Source organism: Vigna unguiculata, chromosome 6 (genome assembly GCF_037176805.1).
Source record: "Vigna unguiculata cultivar grain cowpea cultivar isolate G323 ecotype 2 chromosome 6, ASM3717680v1, whole genome shotgun sequence".
Classification (NCBI taxonomy): domain Eukaryota; kingdom Viridiplantae; phylum Streptophyta; class Magnoliopsida; order Fabales; family Fabaceae; genus Vigna; species Vigna unguiculata.
This window is the reverse complement of record NC_140797.1, coordinates 27,185,294-27,205,036: the sequence shown is the minus strand read 5'-3', so window position 1 is coordinate 27,205,036 and position 19,743 is coordinate 27,185,294.

Genomic DNA, 19,743 nt, shown 5'->3' with positions numbered 1-19,743 from the left:
GGATTATTTGTTTATTCAGAAAATAAAACAAAACAAAATAAACTTTCTTTGCCCTGGATTCTGGGGTGATGTCTTCCTTTCATAATGTATTTAAGTTTAACACTGTTTCTGACATGTTTGAAATTTTGTTATTATTACCATTATTTAATAAGATTAAAGTAGGGTTTGTGTAGGAAAGAAGACAAACTCATCAAAAATTAATGGTTTAATTTATTTTGGTAAAAGATAGTTGCATTTATGGTAATAGCATGAAACCACTTACAATCTTGTGGTTACTTTTCCATCACTTTGTGATTTTTTTTTTCTTTGTCGGTATAATGTTCGTGAACTGTCCTACACAACCCATCTTGTCAAACAAAAAAATTAACAGTCACTGATTTTGTCTTGATGAATCAGGAAATTACCCATATACCCTTATTATGTCCATTGTCTCAATTTTGTGGCAGGGTTATTTTAGGAATTTCGTGAGTTTGTTCCAGAGTTTTTGCAACATTTGTCATGTTGATATGTTTACTACGTACCAACTAATCTTTTTCTCTGATGTCTTTGATTAACTACCATGATCAATATATCTATTAACTTCCACTAAAAAATTGAAAGTGTGGTTGTTTTAGAATGTGTGATGTGAATCAATTAATAATGAAATCTAATTTAAATGAACATTTATTATCAACAAAAAATGCATCCTCACAAAATTTATTAGATTTATTGGATCGTAAGCTATTTGTAATTATTTAATTACTTGGACTGGAAGTATTTGATTCTGTAAATTTAAGTTAAAGGTATCTCATTCTTAGTTTTTGAGAGTTGTTAACCATCTTATACAATCTAGAAATATAAATAAAATACAATATATATATATATATATATATATATATATATATATATAAAAGGTGCTTGACTATTTTTATTTTTTAAACCAATTTTATAAGATGAAATTGGGTTTATAAAATTGGATTTATTATTAGAAATTCTCATATTATATAATATTTTTTTTGTAAATTTGTTAAAAAAGTTTATTAAAAAATACTTTGTGGGTAATTATTTCTTACAAAATTATAAAATTCGCAAGTATTTCTTACAAAATTTGTTGCGAAAAGTGTTTTGTACAAAATATTTTGTAAAAATATTGGTAGTAATTTTTTGCAAATTTTTTTTCACAATAAAATTTATAAGTATTTTTTACGAAAAGAAATTCAAAACAAAATTGATAGGATTTTTTTTAATAATTGTTCTAAAGAAATGATTTTGTGGGATTTAAGAATATTTGTAGAATTGATAATAATTTCAAAACCTGATTTGCTGTGTATTTAAAATGTGATTAGAAAACCAATTGAAGAAAATAAATTGTTTTATCCAACCCTACCTCAATAAACTTGAATTTTATCTGTATATTCAGTTAAAAGAAAAATTAATATTAAATATTAATTCAATAAAAAGTTATCATAAATTGTTTTTCTCTTAATCTTAGTAAGTTTAAATTGACTCATCTTTCTAAGTATTGCCTAAATATACCAAAATGAACTTTAAAAGGAACTCTAGTACCATTTTTAAAAGGATTTTGAAGAGGAAAAAAAATAAATTGACTTTATAAAATAATTTATAGAAACTCTATCAGATAATTTCTCATATTTTATTTTTAATTTGAATAAAACTTCATTTTACTTTACTAATGTTGTTTTATAAGGATAAATTATGGAAGAGCTGAATCTAACTAGTGTCATTATTCTCTAATCATGTATGAATGATTATTAACAGTTTTTAAGTATATATTTAACTTGTGGCTATGGAGGCCCCTCTCACTATTTCTTTGTATTTTTGTATATCATCAGAAGATAGTGGCATCAAATGGTTAACGTAATTATGGTGTTTTGGAACGGTTTATTACCATGAGTCAAATGGGCTTTGAAATCACCGACCCATTTTAAAAATAATATAAAAATTCAAGTAGTATTATTTTATTAATATTCAATCATGATAACTAGAAATAAAAATGAATTTTTGTTTATGTAATTTAAATTAAAAATAAAATTTCTAGCAACAGTTATATGAATGTATAAATTTGAACTGTGCAAGCATGAGAAAGAAGCAGTAGTGTGTAAAAAGCTTAAAAAATCTTTTTATTCAGCGTCAGTGGTATTTCTTTCAGAGAAATTGGAAGAAAATTAAATACATCCATTTATCTTTCATGTAACTATCCATTTTAATAGATAAATCTATTTAAATAAAATATTGTATATATTATAATATTCAAAAGTACGAGACTTAAAGTATAAGATTTTTGCAGTCATCCAAGTATTCAATATAAAAAAACTAAGACACAGCACTGTACCCTTAACAAAACATAAAGATTCAACAGATTACCAGGAGTTCCCACATCTGTTCACACCAATAAATTGATGATCATCGCAAAAGGAGAGACATGAACAAACAGAAAGGATAAGCTAGAGTGAAAAATGTTTTATCGTACAATTGAGCATACAGTTTACAAGCCAAAGATACATAAATAAACCAACATGTGATAGCAGACAAATGCAAGACTCTAAGACTCAATTATCCGGATACATATAATCAGTCGAATTCACTGGATGCTTGCACTTGTGGTGGCCTCTACTGCTCTGCAGAGCCATTGCCAATGGGCTTCACCTTACCACGCACAAGGTTAGCCTTCAAACATCTAAGGCCATTACTTGAATCCTTACTAAATTATATAATGAGGCACCACCACGAAACCTTCGTGGAATTACGTCCTAACCATGAGGCACCACCACGAAACTTTCGTGGAATTACGTCCTAACCATAAGGCATCACCACGAAACCTTTGTGGAATTACGTCCTAATCATGAGGCACCACCATGATCTCCCACTAATAAGGGTCATGAAATTATGTTCTGACCATGAGGCACCACCATGAGCTCTCATCAAGAGGATCATGGAATTACGTCCTAACCATGAGGCACCACCATGAGATCTCACCAAGAGATTCATGGAATTACATCCTAAACCATACCAAAATCATGTCTCACCAACCAAACATAAAGTTATCATGCATACCAATCTCATGCCAATATACAACCAACCACCCAAATCATATTTCATACGCATATTCATACCAAGCTCATCAATTCCAGCCCATAAACCATCTAACACATGCATATTCACTCAATTCATGCTTTAACAAAGCAACTCAATCAAACATATGACCATCAACCAAAAACAAAGGAAGGAACAGTCACAAAGCAATTTCTGCACCAGTTCTCGCTCAGGCTAGAAGACCTCGCTCAAGCAAGAGAGGTTCTCTGCTCAAGCGAGCTCCTTTCGCCTAGGCGAGAGCTCGAATAGTGGAACAGTGACACTTTCACGTTTTCTCGCTTAGGCGATACCTTTTCACCTGAGTGAGATGGACTCTCGCTCAAAACTGGAGCTCGTCGCCTGAGCGACAGCTCGCGCAAGTCTTAGAGAGCACATCTAGTACTCTCGCTTGGGCGAGACTCGCTCGCCTGGGCAAAAACACCAGGTTCGTCCACTGTTCACGCGTGCTTAAATCAAACATTCAACTAGAACAACACACAACTTATTTTCATACCATCAAAAGCTTTACACAATCGTCAAGAGCACGAAATACAACAAGAACAAGCAAAATAACTTAAAAACGTGAAGCCCTAGCTTCCCTTACCTGAAAAATGCTAGCCAAAGACTCTGACACCTAAGCCAACGAGCACAACAACCCTAGGAGCAAATTCGAGAGCTGGGAACAATGGCACAGATTGAAAACAAGGTTATCAAAGTGTACCTCTGTTGGAATCACGAAACAGAGCTTAGAACAAGAGAAGGTACAGGTTGAGAAACAACTTACGTGGAATAAAATGGGGTTCTTCTAGCTCAATGAAAAGTGGGAGCCAAACTCTAATAGAGCTCACGTAGCAGCAAAGGGATAAGGGATGGGAAATTGTTTTTCTTAAAAGTGACAGAATGAGGGGGGCTTAAGGCTGATTTAGTGGTTTTTGACACCCTATAGGCCAACCTTAGGCCCAATAAACAGGTCAAGCCCTTAAATTATAATGTAGAAAAAAAGTGGGTCTTACGTTTATCCACACTAATCTTATAAGTATGTGGTACCTAATTTTTATTAAAAAAATTTAGCTCGTTTATTTTTTAAAACTTAATATTTATCATTAACTTCTTTTGTCCTTTATCAGAGATTTCTCGATGAAGGGGTATTTAAAAATAAGAAGGGTAGATTAAAAAAGAGAAAATGAAATAGTTATTTAACATAGTATTTTATTAGTATAGAAAAGTAATAAAGTAAAACATTTCATAGAAAGATTAATAAAATAAAAAGTATATTAATACAATCTTTCAAGAATTCAGACTATAAAGTATATCATTTATAAAACAATATCAAATTTACAAAAGTATTCTATATCGAACATATTAACCACTCATACATCCGATACAATCTTACAACTCTAACTACAGGCTTCTCATCCTTCATAGGTGCCTTTAAACCTACATCTTCATATGCTCACACCAAAATGGTAATCATCACAAAAGAAGAAAACAACAAAAGACTACAAAGTGTAAGGGTAAGCCAATATACAAAAGAATTATTCTAAGACCATTTAAATCATATCAATAATATGCTCTACATTGACAAACTATAATAATTCACATAATTGTGCACAAATAGTTGACACTAAACTCAATTATCTGGATACATGTATTTGGAATTGGAACATTGTAAACTTACACTTGTGGTGACCTCTACTACTCTACAGAGCCATTGCCAATGAGTTTCACCCTACCACACACAAGGTTAATCCATGATCATGTAAGATCATTATTCTGCCTTAGAGTTTTATGATGTCACCTTACTTGAATCCATAGTCCAATGCATATACTAAAATAACACCACCATAAAATCTTCCTATGAGACCCATGAAATTACGTCAAACACATACAATGCTTGTATACATTAACAAACCCATCATCATCACAGCTTCACAAAAATACTTTCACCACAATTAATTACTTTCACAATCATATACATCCTTAATCAAATTTTCATATTCACATATGAATAATTCCTTCTCAATCAATTACAACCACAAACATATATATACATAAAGTACATCAAAACATTGAAAATATTTTCTCTAACCACAGACTTCAAAATAAAGTTCCCACTAGTCAAAGTGAAGAATCACATGTCTAGGATCAATTGTCAAAATTTCAATTCAATCTGACGATTAACGAAGCGGAAATCTTCACTTTACCAAAAGGATGCAGACTAGAAAAACAAGGTGGCACCTAACAGTAGAAAAGTGGCACTAAACTCTATGACCCCTGGAACCCACTGATTGAGGTGCGCTTGATGGTCCAAAAGTGATACTTGACAACACCAAGTCAGTGGTCTGGTGCTCAACGACAGTACAACAACGTTAGACAATGTATCAAAACAACAATTTAGGGAAGAAACGAATCTCAACAATTGACTAATTGGGTACCTTTCCTTTAGTGTTTTTGATTTCAAATGGTTTGGAGGATTCATTATTTTGATGTTTTTTTATTTCAAATGGTTTAGAGAGAGATTTTGTGTTTTCGAAAAAAGGAGTCAACTTACACTATTTTAAAAGAAAATGGGTTTTACAAGTTACCTCTGCGTCATCAAAGGGAAATCCAAAGAATAAAATTTTTAATATTATGTTTTTCAAATAACATAATTAAAATAACACTTAAAATTACATAAAAAAATAATAAGTGTATGCAACCTTTATGAGATACCTACTTATAAAACGGCTCACTTTAATAAATAACAATTTAAAAAAATATACAAAAGGATAAACATTACTTCTCTCAATAAAACTCATAAAACAAAAATTAACATTATAAAAATGAAACAAAATAATTTTTGCAAACTCTTAACAATAAATATTTAGCTCAAATATCATGTCTAATCAGAAAGTTCCATATATATATATATATATATATATATATATATATATATATATATATATAAAAGAAAAAGGAGGCTTGAATTTGTTACCTACAATCTTTACGATATAAGAAAATGTTTCATTAATAGTTAATTTTAATAATCAAAAGTTGTTAGTCACTATAGTGACCAATTTAGATATTAATTTACAAAATAAAAATTATTGGTTACTAAAATAGTCACTATTATGAATAAAAATTAGAATTGGTCTCTAAATTGGTTTCTAAAATTTAGCTACCGAAGTAAATTTGTTACTAAATATTAGCTACCCAGATTTTTGCTACCAAATGAATTGATTTCCAAATTAGTCTCGCATTAATTAATGGTCAATTTAACAACCAATTATAATTTTTTGGCTTAAATATACATTTGGTCCCTATTTTTGTTGTGCTCAATTAGGTCCCCATTCTCCTCAAATTGTGGTCAATTTGGTCCTTTTCACTTATGGTATTTAAATAGTTAACGTTTTTTAACGGTACATGACACATGTCAACTCTTGATTTTTTTTTATTTTTTTTTAATTTCTTTTAATTTTTAAATTTTTTTAAATTTTTTAATTTCAAAACAATTGTCCACGTGTCAAGTCACAATGTGCCACGTGTCAATCCTAGTGCCACGTGTCAGTTTGTGTAGTATTATTTTTTTTGTTCAATTTAATCCCTATATTCACTATTTTTGTTCAATTTAGTCCCAATTTTTATTAAAATAAATCAATTTTGTCCTTTTCAAATTAACAATAAATTTAATATCTTTTATACAAATTATATTAATATTTTTTCTAAAATTGACATTTGAATTTATTATTTTTTAAATTCAATTATAAATTATTAAATTTAATTATGAATTGAATAAATTCTTATACTTAATTGCTAAATAGAATATAATTATTTAAAATATTATAAGAATATAATTATTACATTTTTTTCTTTCTAATATTTATATTCTAATATAATTTTAAAATTGATATATAAAAATATTTTAAATATTCAAAATATTTTAGAAAAATAAACTAATATTCATAAAATTAACGTTTAAATATAAAATATTTTAGATTTTAATATCTAAAATGCAATAAAAATATTAAACATTTTAAATTTAAATGGGAATTTTACAAATTTTAATATCTAAAGTCCCCATTGACACGTGGCACAATTGGGACTTGACACATGGACAATTTTTTTGAAATTAAAAAAAATTAAAAAAATTAAAAAAAATTAAAAAAACCAGGAGATGACACGTGGCATGTACTGTTAAAAAACGTTAATTATTTAAACACCGTTAGTGAAAAGGACCAAATTGACCACAATTTGACGAAAATAAGGACCTAATTGAACATAAAACGAAAATAGGGACCAAATTGAATAAAAACAACAAAAATAGGGACCAAATGTATATTTAAACCTAATTTTTTTCATTCATAATAGTGTTTATTTTAGTAGCCAATAAATTTTATTTTATAAATTGATATTTAAATTGGTCACTATAGTGACTAAGAAAACTTAGTCACTAAAATTGATTATTAATGAGACATTTCTTATAGTGTTATTTTGTCAAAATTATATCCAGGATCTAAATTTAGTTTAAAAATATATTTCACGTATATCAAAGACACATAAAAATAATTAAACATGCACACAAATGTCACACACATAACACTATAAGAATACATCGGATTAGAGTCGAGGAAAATGTATGAGTCTTAAGTGGGACGCCACTAGAGTCGGCCAAAACGATGTTAGAACATTATTATTCTCTTTAGAATGTTGTTACCTAGGGACTCTTTAAAAGGTCATAACTATAGAACATTTATATTAAGCCATATAAACATGCTAAATTTATTTTCATCTTGGTTAAGATGGCAATTCATTTGCAATCCTATCTCTAGAGAAAATATTTTACTAGTTTTTATCACAATACATATTTCTTCTAAAGCTTTTTTATCGTCTCAATTAAGCTTGCGTATATTTTAATGAGAACATAGTGGATGAGTTGTCATACAAAGTTTAAAGATTAAGGATATCAATGATCTTAACAAGCTATATATGGCATACTTGAGTCATGTTAATTATAAGCTCTATGGTTCACCATTCACATTTTGAAGAAAGGGAAGCCGTATTTAGTGAATGTTGTTTTTGGCACTATAACATTTATGTATTGTGATACTTTTCTTTCCTTGCTTTTGTTCTGGTATGTGGAGAAATCTAAGTTTCCAAAAAATGGTTCATCATCAAATTCCCTTATATATGTTGGGAGGTATAAAGACTTTGAAATATCATATATCCAAATACCACTCCACAACTTATTGAAATCGTCAATCAAAGGCTCTAAATAAACATTTATGGATGCCTTGGGATTAGATGGACCTAGTATTAGACACGTTAAAGACATATAAGGCTTTTTCATACACATCTTAGGTGAAAGATTGGGTGGACGATTGTATGGAGTAACAATCATAGGGCAATAAGAATACTGTTATGACGACATTTGAATGTATGAATTAAATCCATCTGAACATAGACCAAGTCGAACATTACGAGGATTATTAGAGAATGATGGATGCTTTCGATTAAAGTGCTTCCAGGCTTCACCATCAGATGGATGACATAACATTCCTTGAGTTTTGCTCTCATCATGCCATGTCATGTGTTGTGTTATTTGCGTTGAAGCAAACATTGTTTGTAATCTTGGAATTATTGGCAAGTAGAACATGAACTTAAATAATTTTTTTTCCTTCGTCTTAGATGGATTGTGTGATACTCAGGTTGATCACAAAACTTGCATTCAAGTAAGGACGCACAATTTTTTCCACTATCATTTTCACCTAAAAACATACAACCATTCTCACTACAATCAATCTTTTTAGACTTTAATCCTAACTTTGAAACTAATCTCTTGACTTTATAATAATTGTTTGCCACATAATTATTTGGTGGTGTTAGATCTAAAAGAATTTTTGGAATGAAGTCTAATGCCTTGTTAGGAACGTTAATTAGATTTGCAAGCCAAAAGTCTAATGCATAGTAACAATTTTGACTTTGTTACCCCTTCAAATACAGGTTGGTTTGCCTATACCAAAAAATTGTAAAACCTTTGAGTGACTTCATTTGGAGCCTCTTTTAAATGACTATCGTATGGTTGTTCAAATGAAGCATGTTGGTTAAGAGCATCATTCACCATATTTTGCATATACATAAGTTAATCCATCTTAGAGTTATGCATAACAGTGCTTGAAAAACGTAGGAATTTTTTTACGTGCAGTCAAATCAACATAAGGCACTTCTTCACCATGAAATGTGCAAATCTTGTAATTTAACATGAATTATTTTCGGTATAGATGAACTTTAACCACTTCATCTTTCAAAATTTTAGTGTATTTGCACTTTATGCATGTGCATCTAATCCCTCCATCAAAAGCATAATATTCATATTGTCGAGTCGTCTGAACAAACTCTTCAACTCTTATGACAAAAGTTTCCTTCAAACCTTTTCTATCACTATAACAACGACCATACATCCTACCATGGTGGATGAGAACTTTGGTCATGTTTTGTGATAAGCCAAAGGGAAAAAAATGTTATGTTACACTACATAAGTCCAACATGTAACATCCATAAATCAATAAATAATGTATTACTATTTATAAGCATTTTAGTGTATATATATATATATATATATTATTACAAATATATATATATATATATATATATTATTACAAATATATATAATAATATATATATATAATAATATATATATATATATATATATATATATATATATAATATACAATATTATTATTATAATAAATTATGAACATATGAATGCAAAGATTGTAAATATCCAAAATATACAAATAATTGATGATTTTATAAGAAATATATTAAATATTTTAGAATGTTAATAAGAAAGAATATTTTTATTATAATAAAAGAAGAAACATAAATAAATAAGTTAAGTTATGTAAGTTTATTATATATATATATATATATATATATATATATATATAATAAACTTACATACATTTATAGGTAAACTAGACATATTGTTGTGTAATAAAAAAAAAGAGGAAAAGAGAAAAAGAAACCCCTTACCACAATTATCTGCTCGTTGCTCCACGTAATGGAATGAGATGATATGCTAATAAATGCATGTGAAATTACTGGTTAACAAAAAATGAGAGCTTAATCCATAACAAACCACAGTAACGAGAATTTGAAAGAAGAAAACAAAATTGAAGAGTGTTTCAAACCAAATGAACTAAATGTAATGGATTATGTGTGTAGTATAAATAGAGTGGTGATTATGAAATGAAAATGAGACAGTAAGATCAAAGAAAAAAGAGGGAGTAGAGGAGTTTGTGAGTATAAAATTGGCAATGAAGAAAATAAAAGAAGAATGCTGAAACGTTCACAAAGTTTTGGGATATATCTTTCACAATAATTAAGGTAAGGGGATGAGACATCTATCATTTTATATTTCTACATTGATTATTTTTTTATCTATTTATAATTATTTTTATCTTATATTTCTACATTGATTATATTTCTACATTGAGTTACTTTGTTGGCCATGAGTTCATTTATCCTTACTAGTCTCTACAAAATTAATCAATATCTTTATAAAAGTATAATAAAAATCTAGTTTTATGGATTTGGGAGAATTTTCATTTCATTTTATTTTATCATGATATGCTGTATTTTTTTATGTGATATTTGTCTCACTTCTCTATTTTATGATTATGTGTGAAAAACAAAATTTTATAACCATATCATAGATGGTTGCTCCGAGAATGCCTGATCTCTTCTTTGCCGATATTGTGGCTGTTTTCTCGGGGAATGCATGGCAAACTAATGCAGTGAATAATTTTGTAACATTTTAGGGAATGGGAAACTCTACTATTACTTTTCTCTTTTCTCCAATCGTGCCGATTGTCATTGAAGGAAAAATTGGAGTTACCTTCTATTTACCTCCAACAGTCTAAGTGAACCCTATCCATAACCTTTTCCCTCACCTGTTTGAAAACCAGTATATGAGGGGGAAATTGTAAATAAATAACACTTCTTCCTCTTCTAGTGTAGGAAATATAAGATGTACTAAATAATGTAAATATAAGATGCATACAATATTGTAAATATATATATGAATATTTTAAATATAATTAGATAGCATCGTACAATTTTTTCCTTTAAATTTTATAAGTATATTGTAGGAAATAATAATAATAATTAAATAAATAGAAATTTTTTTTTATCGCCACATTAGATGGTATCAAAGAAACGTTTCATGCGAGATCAGTGAAATGTGCTCATTATATTTTTTTTACTAACTCATACGATTCCAGATGGCAAACAATAGGAGGAACCATGAATTAACTGAAGCAATGTAAGCTATCAAAGACATGGTTGTTGCTCTAATAAGGAATCAAAGACCTGAAGGAAACCCTGAATCACAAGGTTTAGCTAAATTTAGGAGAAACAAACCCCCACAATTTTCTGGAGGATATGATCCAGAAAAGGCTGAATTATGGATTAAGGAGATGGAGAAAATATTTTGAGTTATGAACTGTGCTAACAACCAAAAGGTGAATTATGTTGTATTTATGTAAATAGGAGAAGTCAAATATTGGTGGGATGGTACCAGGAGATTACTTGAAGGAGGAAGAATAATTATTACCTGGGATGTATTTAGAACAAAGTTTTTAGAAAAATATTTCCCTAATGATGTGAGGAGAGTAAAAGAAATAGAGTTTATGCAGTTGAAGCAAGGAAGTATGACAATAGGGGAATATGCTTCCAAGTTTGAAGAATTAGGAAAATACTCTACTTTCTTTTATTACCCAGAGAAAAGGCTGAAATGTATAAAATTTGAAAATGGACTTAGGGATGAATTGAGAAAAGTAGTAGGAATACTAGAAATTGCTGATTTTCCTATGCTTATTCACAAGTGTAGATTTTTGGAAGATTTTGAGAACAAAAAATATATCAAACCAAAGTATTTTGGACCCTAGACAAATAAAAATAAACGTATTTAGGGAAAACCTTACAATTGACCACAATGGAGGACCTAATCTAACCAATCTTCATCAGAAAATTCTAGTAAACTTGTATATGATCATATCAGATGCTTTAAATGCGAACACGGTCATCCTGCTAAAGTTTGTCATCTTAAAGGACCAGTCTGTTTCAAGTGTGGGAAATATGGTCACCTATTCTCTGAGTGTGGACAACAGAAGCCACATTTCAATCCAGCTGCAACCAAGACAAGACCTACCACAACAGGAAGAGTGTACACCAGGACTGTAGTTGAAGCTGCTGAAAACCATGATCTAATTCAAGGTATGTGTTTTATTAAAGGAAAAAATTTAAAGGTAATGTATGACTCAGGTGCAACTCACTCATTCATTTCCAATTATTGTGTTCAACATCTTAATATGTCGACCTCTTTTCTAAAAACTAGTTTGGTTGTTTCAACTCCCATAAATTACTCGGTAATTACCAATAGAGTTTGTTTAGACTGTCCACTGTTCATTGAGAATAGAAAATTCCTTGTAAATTTAATATGTCTACCTTTATCTCAATTAGATGTAATCCTAGGTATGGACTGGTTATCTTCCAATCAAGTCCTTTTGAATTGTGCTAAGAAATCAGTGATATTTCCAAACTTTGAGAATCTTCTAAAATCACCTACCAATTCAAAAGTGAGCCTTTAAGGAATAAAATCTAAGGGTACTTGTTATTACCTTTACAATTATTTATTTAAAAAATAAATAAATAAATAATTTCGAAGACGAAATTTCTTTTAGTAGGAGAGAATTGTAACATTCATAAATCAATAAATAATGTATTACTTTATTTATAAGCATTTTAGTATATATATTATTATTATTATTACAAATATATATGAATATATATATATATATAATATACATATTATTATTATAATAAATTATGAACATATGAATGCAAAGATTATAAATATCCAAAATATACAAATAATTGATGATTTTATAAGAAATATATTAAATATTTTATAATGTTAATAAGAAAGAATATTTTTATTATCATAAAAGAAGAAACGTAAATAAATAAGTTAAGTTACGTAAGTATGTATATATATATAATGGATAAAATTACATACATGTATAGGTAAACTCGACATATTGTTAGGTAATAAAAAAAAGAGAGGAAAAGAGAAAAAGAAACCCCTCACCACAATTATCTGCTCATTGCTCCACGTAATGGAATGAGATAAGATGTTAATAAATGCATGTGTGAAATTACAAGTCAAAAAAAAAATGAGAGCTTAATCCATAACAAACCACAGTAATGAGAATTTGAAAGAAGAAAACAAAATTGAACAGTGTTTCAAACCAAATGAACTAAATGTAATGATTATGTGTGTAGTATAAATAGGAGTGGTGATTGTGAAACGAAAATGACAGTAAGATCAAAGAAAAAAAGGGAGTAGAGGAGTTTGTGAGTATAAAATTGGCATTGAAGAAAATAAAAGAAGAAAGCTGAAACGTTCACAAAGCTTTGGGATATATCTTTCACAATAATTAAGGTAAGGGGAGGAGACATTTATCATTTTATATTTCTACATTGATTATTTTTTTTATTTGTTTATAATTATTTTTATCTTTATATTTACCTTAAGTGAGGTGTCCCTAACCTCATTCTAATTTATATTTAGTTCTCGTTCCTATTTATTAATTTATTTATATTCATCTCCAGTTGTGCACCGATCCTATTTATTCAATTTAATTATTTATATTTATCTCCAGTTACGTACTGGTCCTTTTTATATATATTTATTTTAATTATTCATTGATCCTATCTATTTATTTATTTTATATAATTATATGGTTTAATATTGAAATAAAATTTATGATAAATAAATATTTTATTATTGTAGTTGGAGGTATGACCTCAGGGATTTAAACGAGTTAGTATTACTCAAGATGAGATTTCTAGGGAAATAAAAGAGGAAGTTGAGTTGAAAAATATAGTTGTTGTTCAAAATTTTCCTGAAGTCTTTCTCAATGATATCCTTGGTTTACCACCTAACAGAGAAATTGAATTTTTCATAGATCTGATGCCTGGAGTTGGACCAATCTCTATGGCACCATATAGGATGTCACCCTCTGAATTAGCAGAATTGAAGAAACAATTAGAAGAGTTACTTGAAAAACAGTTCATTCATCCTATGTGTCACCTTGGGGAGCCCCAGTTTTGTTAGTTAAAAAGAAAGATGAAAGTTTTAGGTTGTGCGTAGATTACCTTCAATTAAATAAATTCACCATAAAGAATAAATACCCTCTTCCTAGAATAGATGACTTGATGGACCAATTGAGAGGAGCCTCTGTATTTTCTAAGATAGATTTAAGGTCATGATATCATCAAATTAGAGTAAAAGCAAAAGACATGAATTTAAGAAAGGCAAATGTAGTGGCAGATGCTTTAAGCAGAAAATCTTTACATGTCTCTTCACTAATGATTTACGAAATGAATTTGTTAGAAAAATTTAGAGACATGAATTTGTCCGAAGCCATGATAAAATGCAATTAAACTCCATTCAGATCACTAACAATTTATAAAAGCAAATCCATGAGGCACAAGAAAGTGATGAGTTCATTAATAAGAAAAAGAAATTGATAGGTCAAAGGGGTGGGGAGAATTTTGGCATAGATAAAATCAGGACTTTGAGATTTAAAGACAAGATGTGTGTACCCAATAATTAGAAAATTAAGGAAATGATTTTAGAAGAAGCACATAAAAGTAAATTAACCATACACCTGGGCACAACAAAAATGTATCAAGATCTCAAGAAAATGTTTTGGTGGCCCAAAATGAAAAAGAAAGTAGCACAATATGTAGCAAAATGTCTAGTTTGTCAAAAAGCTAAAATAGAACACCAAAAGCAAGTAGGAATGCTACAATCCTTAGATATACTTGAATGGAAATGGGATAGTATAACAATGGATTTTGTAGTTTGCCTCCCACAAACCATTCAAAAATTTGATTCCATATAGGTTATCGTGGATAGGTTAACAAAGTCTGCTCATTTCTTACCCATTAACATTAGCTATTCATTGGAAAAATTGACTGAATTATACATAAGAGAAATTGTCAGGTTACATGGAGTTCCAATAAGTATTATATTTGATAGGGACCCTAGATTTACTTCAAAATTTTGGGGAAGTTTACATCAAGCTTTAGGTACCAAGCTTCACCTTAGCTCAGCTTATCATCCCCAAACTGATGGACAATCTAAAAGAACCATTCAATCTTTGGAAGATTTGCTGAGAGCTTGTGTGTTAGAAAATTTTGATAGTTGGGATCGATGCTTGCCTTTGATTGAGTTCACCTATAACAATAGTTTCCATTCCAGCATAGGTATGACATCCTATGAGGCATTATATGGAAGAAAATGTAGAACACCTTTGTGTTGGTTTGAGACCGGAGAGAATTTAGTATTAGGTCCTGACATGATTCAACAGACAATAGAGAAAATCAAAATAATCAGGGACAAATTGAGAGCAACTTAAAGTAGACATAAAAGTTATGTTGACAAGAAAAGACGACCTCTTGAATTTCAAGAAGGTGATCATGTATTCTTGAAAGTAACGCCAACCATTGGAATTGGTAGAGTGATGAAATCAAATAAACTCACTCTCCGTTTATTGGCCCTTACCAAATTCTTAGAAAAATAGGTCTTGTTGCTTATCAAATTTGCTTACCTTCGTTCCTTTCCAACCTTCATAATGTCTTTCATGTGTCTCAAATAAGAAAATATATTTCTGATCCAACTCCTGTGATAAGACCTGATACAGTACATATGAAGAATAACCTTACATTTGACGTAATACTTGTACAGATTGTGGACAAGTTAGTATTACTCAAGATGAGATATTCTTGACTTACTTTGCTAGCCATGAGCTCATTTATCTTGACTAGTTACTACAAAATTAATCAATATCTTTATAAAAGTATAATAAAAATCCAGTTTTATGGATTTGGGAGAATTTTCATTTCATTTTATTTTATCATGATATGCTGTATTTTTTATGTGATATTTGTCTCACTTCTCTATTTTATGATTATGTGTGAAAAACAAAATTTTATCATCATATCATAGATGGCTGCTTTGTGGCTGTTTTCTGGGGGAATGCATGGCAAACCAATGTAGTGAATAATTATGTAACATTTTAGGGAACGAGAAACTCTACTATTACTTTTCTCTCTACTCCAAACGCGCCAATTGTCATCGAAGGACAAATAGGAGTTACCTTCTATTTACCCCCAACAGTCCAAGTGAACCTTATCCATAACATTTTCCCTCCACATGTTTGAAAACCAGTATATGAGGGGGAAACTGTAAATAAATAACACTTCTTCCTCTTCTAGTGTAGGAAATATAAGATGTACTAAACAATGTAAATATAAGATGCATACAGTATTGTAAATATATATATATATATATATATATATATATATATATATATATGTGTGTGTGTGTGTGTGTGTGTGTGTGAATATTTTAAATATAATTAGATAGCATTGTATAATTTTGCCTTTAAATTTTATAAGTATATTGTAGGAAATAATAATAATAATAATTAAATAAATAGATATTTTTAAAGCCACACAACACATGACAATTATCAAACATGAGACTAAGTAGTAAACCTATTACTATTTAAGTTCATGCATGTAGAAGACAACTTAAATACTACCGTAAGAGGCATTTCTAGAGGGTGAGGCAAAGACAGAGGGTGCATGAACAATTTGTTTATTCTAGCACACCTTTAGTTTACTTGATTCAAATTTGTGCACTTGTTTTGTAGTATTGTTTTAGCTCAATTGCAATTTACATATACAAATGATGTTCAAAGTTTCAACTATATACATTATTGAAGTTGAAGACTTACAAAATCAACAAGTTTTAAGTGTAATGCTTAATATAGTGTTCATACTATATAGTGGTTTAAGTGTTAAGTGTCACCTTGAGTTTACAAAAGTAATTGGTATTTCCTATAATCATATATATTAAAACAACAAAAGAAAATTATAAATAAGGCTACATACCAAAAACACCAGAGAAGAGTTAAGGTTGAATCAAAGTAAAAGGAACTGAAAAGAAGCTAGTAGATGTACCTGCAAAACAGAAAGCAATTTAGATACTAAACATAGGACTTTTATGTGTACAAGAACTTGTTTTAGACATACCAACAATGGCTATATTAGTTTCTATGCTTAATGGTGAGGAATCTATTTTTTTCAATTCAAAAATTATAATAAATCAGAATATCAACTTTATCATAAAGTTATATGCATTTTCCATAGAAATTTGTGTGTAGTTTAAAGTTTCTAAAAATCTGCACAATTGACCTTAGGGTTGACTTTCACTTTGAAGGTTCAAAACCATGCACAAGCTATTGGAAACCTTTTAAGATAATTGAATACACTTGTAGATGGCTGATTGAAGGAGAATTAAGGGGAAATTTCAATTGTAAAGTAAACAACTATAGAGAATAATATTTCTTTTGAAGCTCAAATGCAAGTTCTAGATGTTGGAGACCTTAAGAGACATATCATGAGAAATGTTGAAGGCAAAAGCAACCATTGGAGTGCACTTATCTGCTGCCAATTGTGTTAGTAACTAGTTTAATTATAATAAAATAACATAGGTAGCTTTAGAATTAGAGGTTATTAGAGGTAATATAGAGTTCATGTTAATAGGGTGCTTTTATTATATCTTTTTAGGACAGAATAATTAGAAATTAGTTCTAGTAGTTTAGTTTAGTATTCATAACAATTAGGACTTTAGTTTGGTGACTCGTCTTGGTAGCCTAGTTTCATTAGGAGAGTTAGTCTAGTAAATAGATTCCTTACATTGTAAACATCATAATAGTTTGATTACATTGCACTAGAAGTAGTCTTATTGATAGGCTCCTCCTCAAGTTAGGTTGGGCCAAAGCTTGAAATGATGACTATAGTGGATGGTGGATTCGCGGAAGCTTGGTGTTGAGAGAAAATGGCTCTCGGTTTTGGTGATTTAATGGTGGGATGAAGGTGGTTTATGGAGCCCTAAGAGAGGTTAGGCCAACTCTAGAGAAAGGGGTGCTAGAAGGACCTCTTGAGATGCTCTAGCAAGTGACTAAGAGAAGAAGTATAACTTAAAAACAATTTTGGCAACATAACATTATCATTCTCAAAGTGAGAAATACATGGGGGAGACACCTCTATTTATAGAGTAAGGTGTCTCCAAAATGGTTCAAACCCTAAAATGCTAACATGCACCAAAACCTTAAAAGTCCTATCATTGTGAAGGAGAGCTTGACATGTGGCAATCCTCACTACTCACAAAATGAACCACTCATGAGTTGTCATGTATAAAGCTACTTTATGAAAAGCCTTTCCAATAGGACAATGACACATGGCCACTACCTATGTAAGAGAACTCTCCTTTAAAGGCTTTTCCATGTGGCATGTGTGGGACATCCTCCACCTTAAGCTAAGGTTAACTAAATTAAACATCAAAGGATTGCTTAAGCTAGGGACATATGATGCTCCCTACTTACACAAGATTGTTTTAAAACCTTACACTACTTAGCCCTTAATACAAGGCCTTCGAAGGAAAATCTACAATACATGACCCTTAATACAAGGTCTAAAAATTCCTAATCTACTAAAGATACTCCATTATGGCCTTTAAAGAAAAGAGCTTTGCTTCACCTTGCAAAGATGACTTTATCTCTTCATGAAAGTGCTTGGCCATGTTAGGGGGTATGCCATCACTTATTCAATTTGTGTCTTGGTTAATTAGAATTTAGTTCTAAGAGTTGTTTTAGATTTTTAGTAAAACTAGTCTATTAAAATAACTTGGTTTAGGTGTTTCTCATTGAATTAGAGTGACTAATTTGTGTGGCTTTTTTTTAATACAACTAAATCGAATCAAAAGGGGAATCAAGAAGGGTTGAATGGAGGCAAGAGAAAACTATTTCATTGGAAACATCAACAACTGCACTAGGCGAGACGGCTTTAGCTAATTGATGTTCAAGTGGACTTCATAGTTGACTTTTTTGAAATCAACTAATGTTGAGGTACCCGTTGTTGGAAACCTTCAAGGACAGCTAAATGCACTTGCAAAAGGCTAGAGAATGAAAAATTAAAGGGGAACTACAAATGAATAGAAAGCTAATGCATAAAAGACCAATAACAAAGGTATAGTTTACCAAATGGTTGACTTTTCAATCGAAAACATCAATTATTGTTTTGGCTGTTGGCGATAAAAAAATAGTAGTTGTTTGCACGTGCTAGCAACTCAAATTACCATTGAAGAGCTTAGGAAAGTAATGCTTCACTTCATGAAGGCTAACTCTTCCATGCTTAGACTAGATTAGTTAGTTAAACTAGGTTTTCTAGTTTTAGAAGTAGAAGAGGAGTTAACTAGGCTGGTTAGTGGTATAACGCTCTTCCACAATTTTTCTTTTCTTTTTTCAAGCAAACACATCAAATGGACAAAACTAACAGCACATTTACAAACTCTAAGGTTGCAACGATTCATCCCACATATATATATATATATATATATATATATATATATATATATATATATATATATATTAAGATTAAAAAAAGAACCATAATGCTTTATAAAAAATCCATCAAAATTAAAATTAACTTTTTAGCATTTGAAAACTTTTTTACCTTGATGTCAGTGCAGCACTAAACGTAATTGATTCCTCT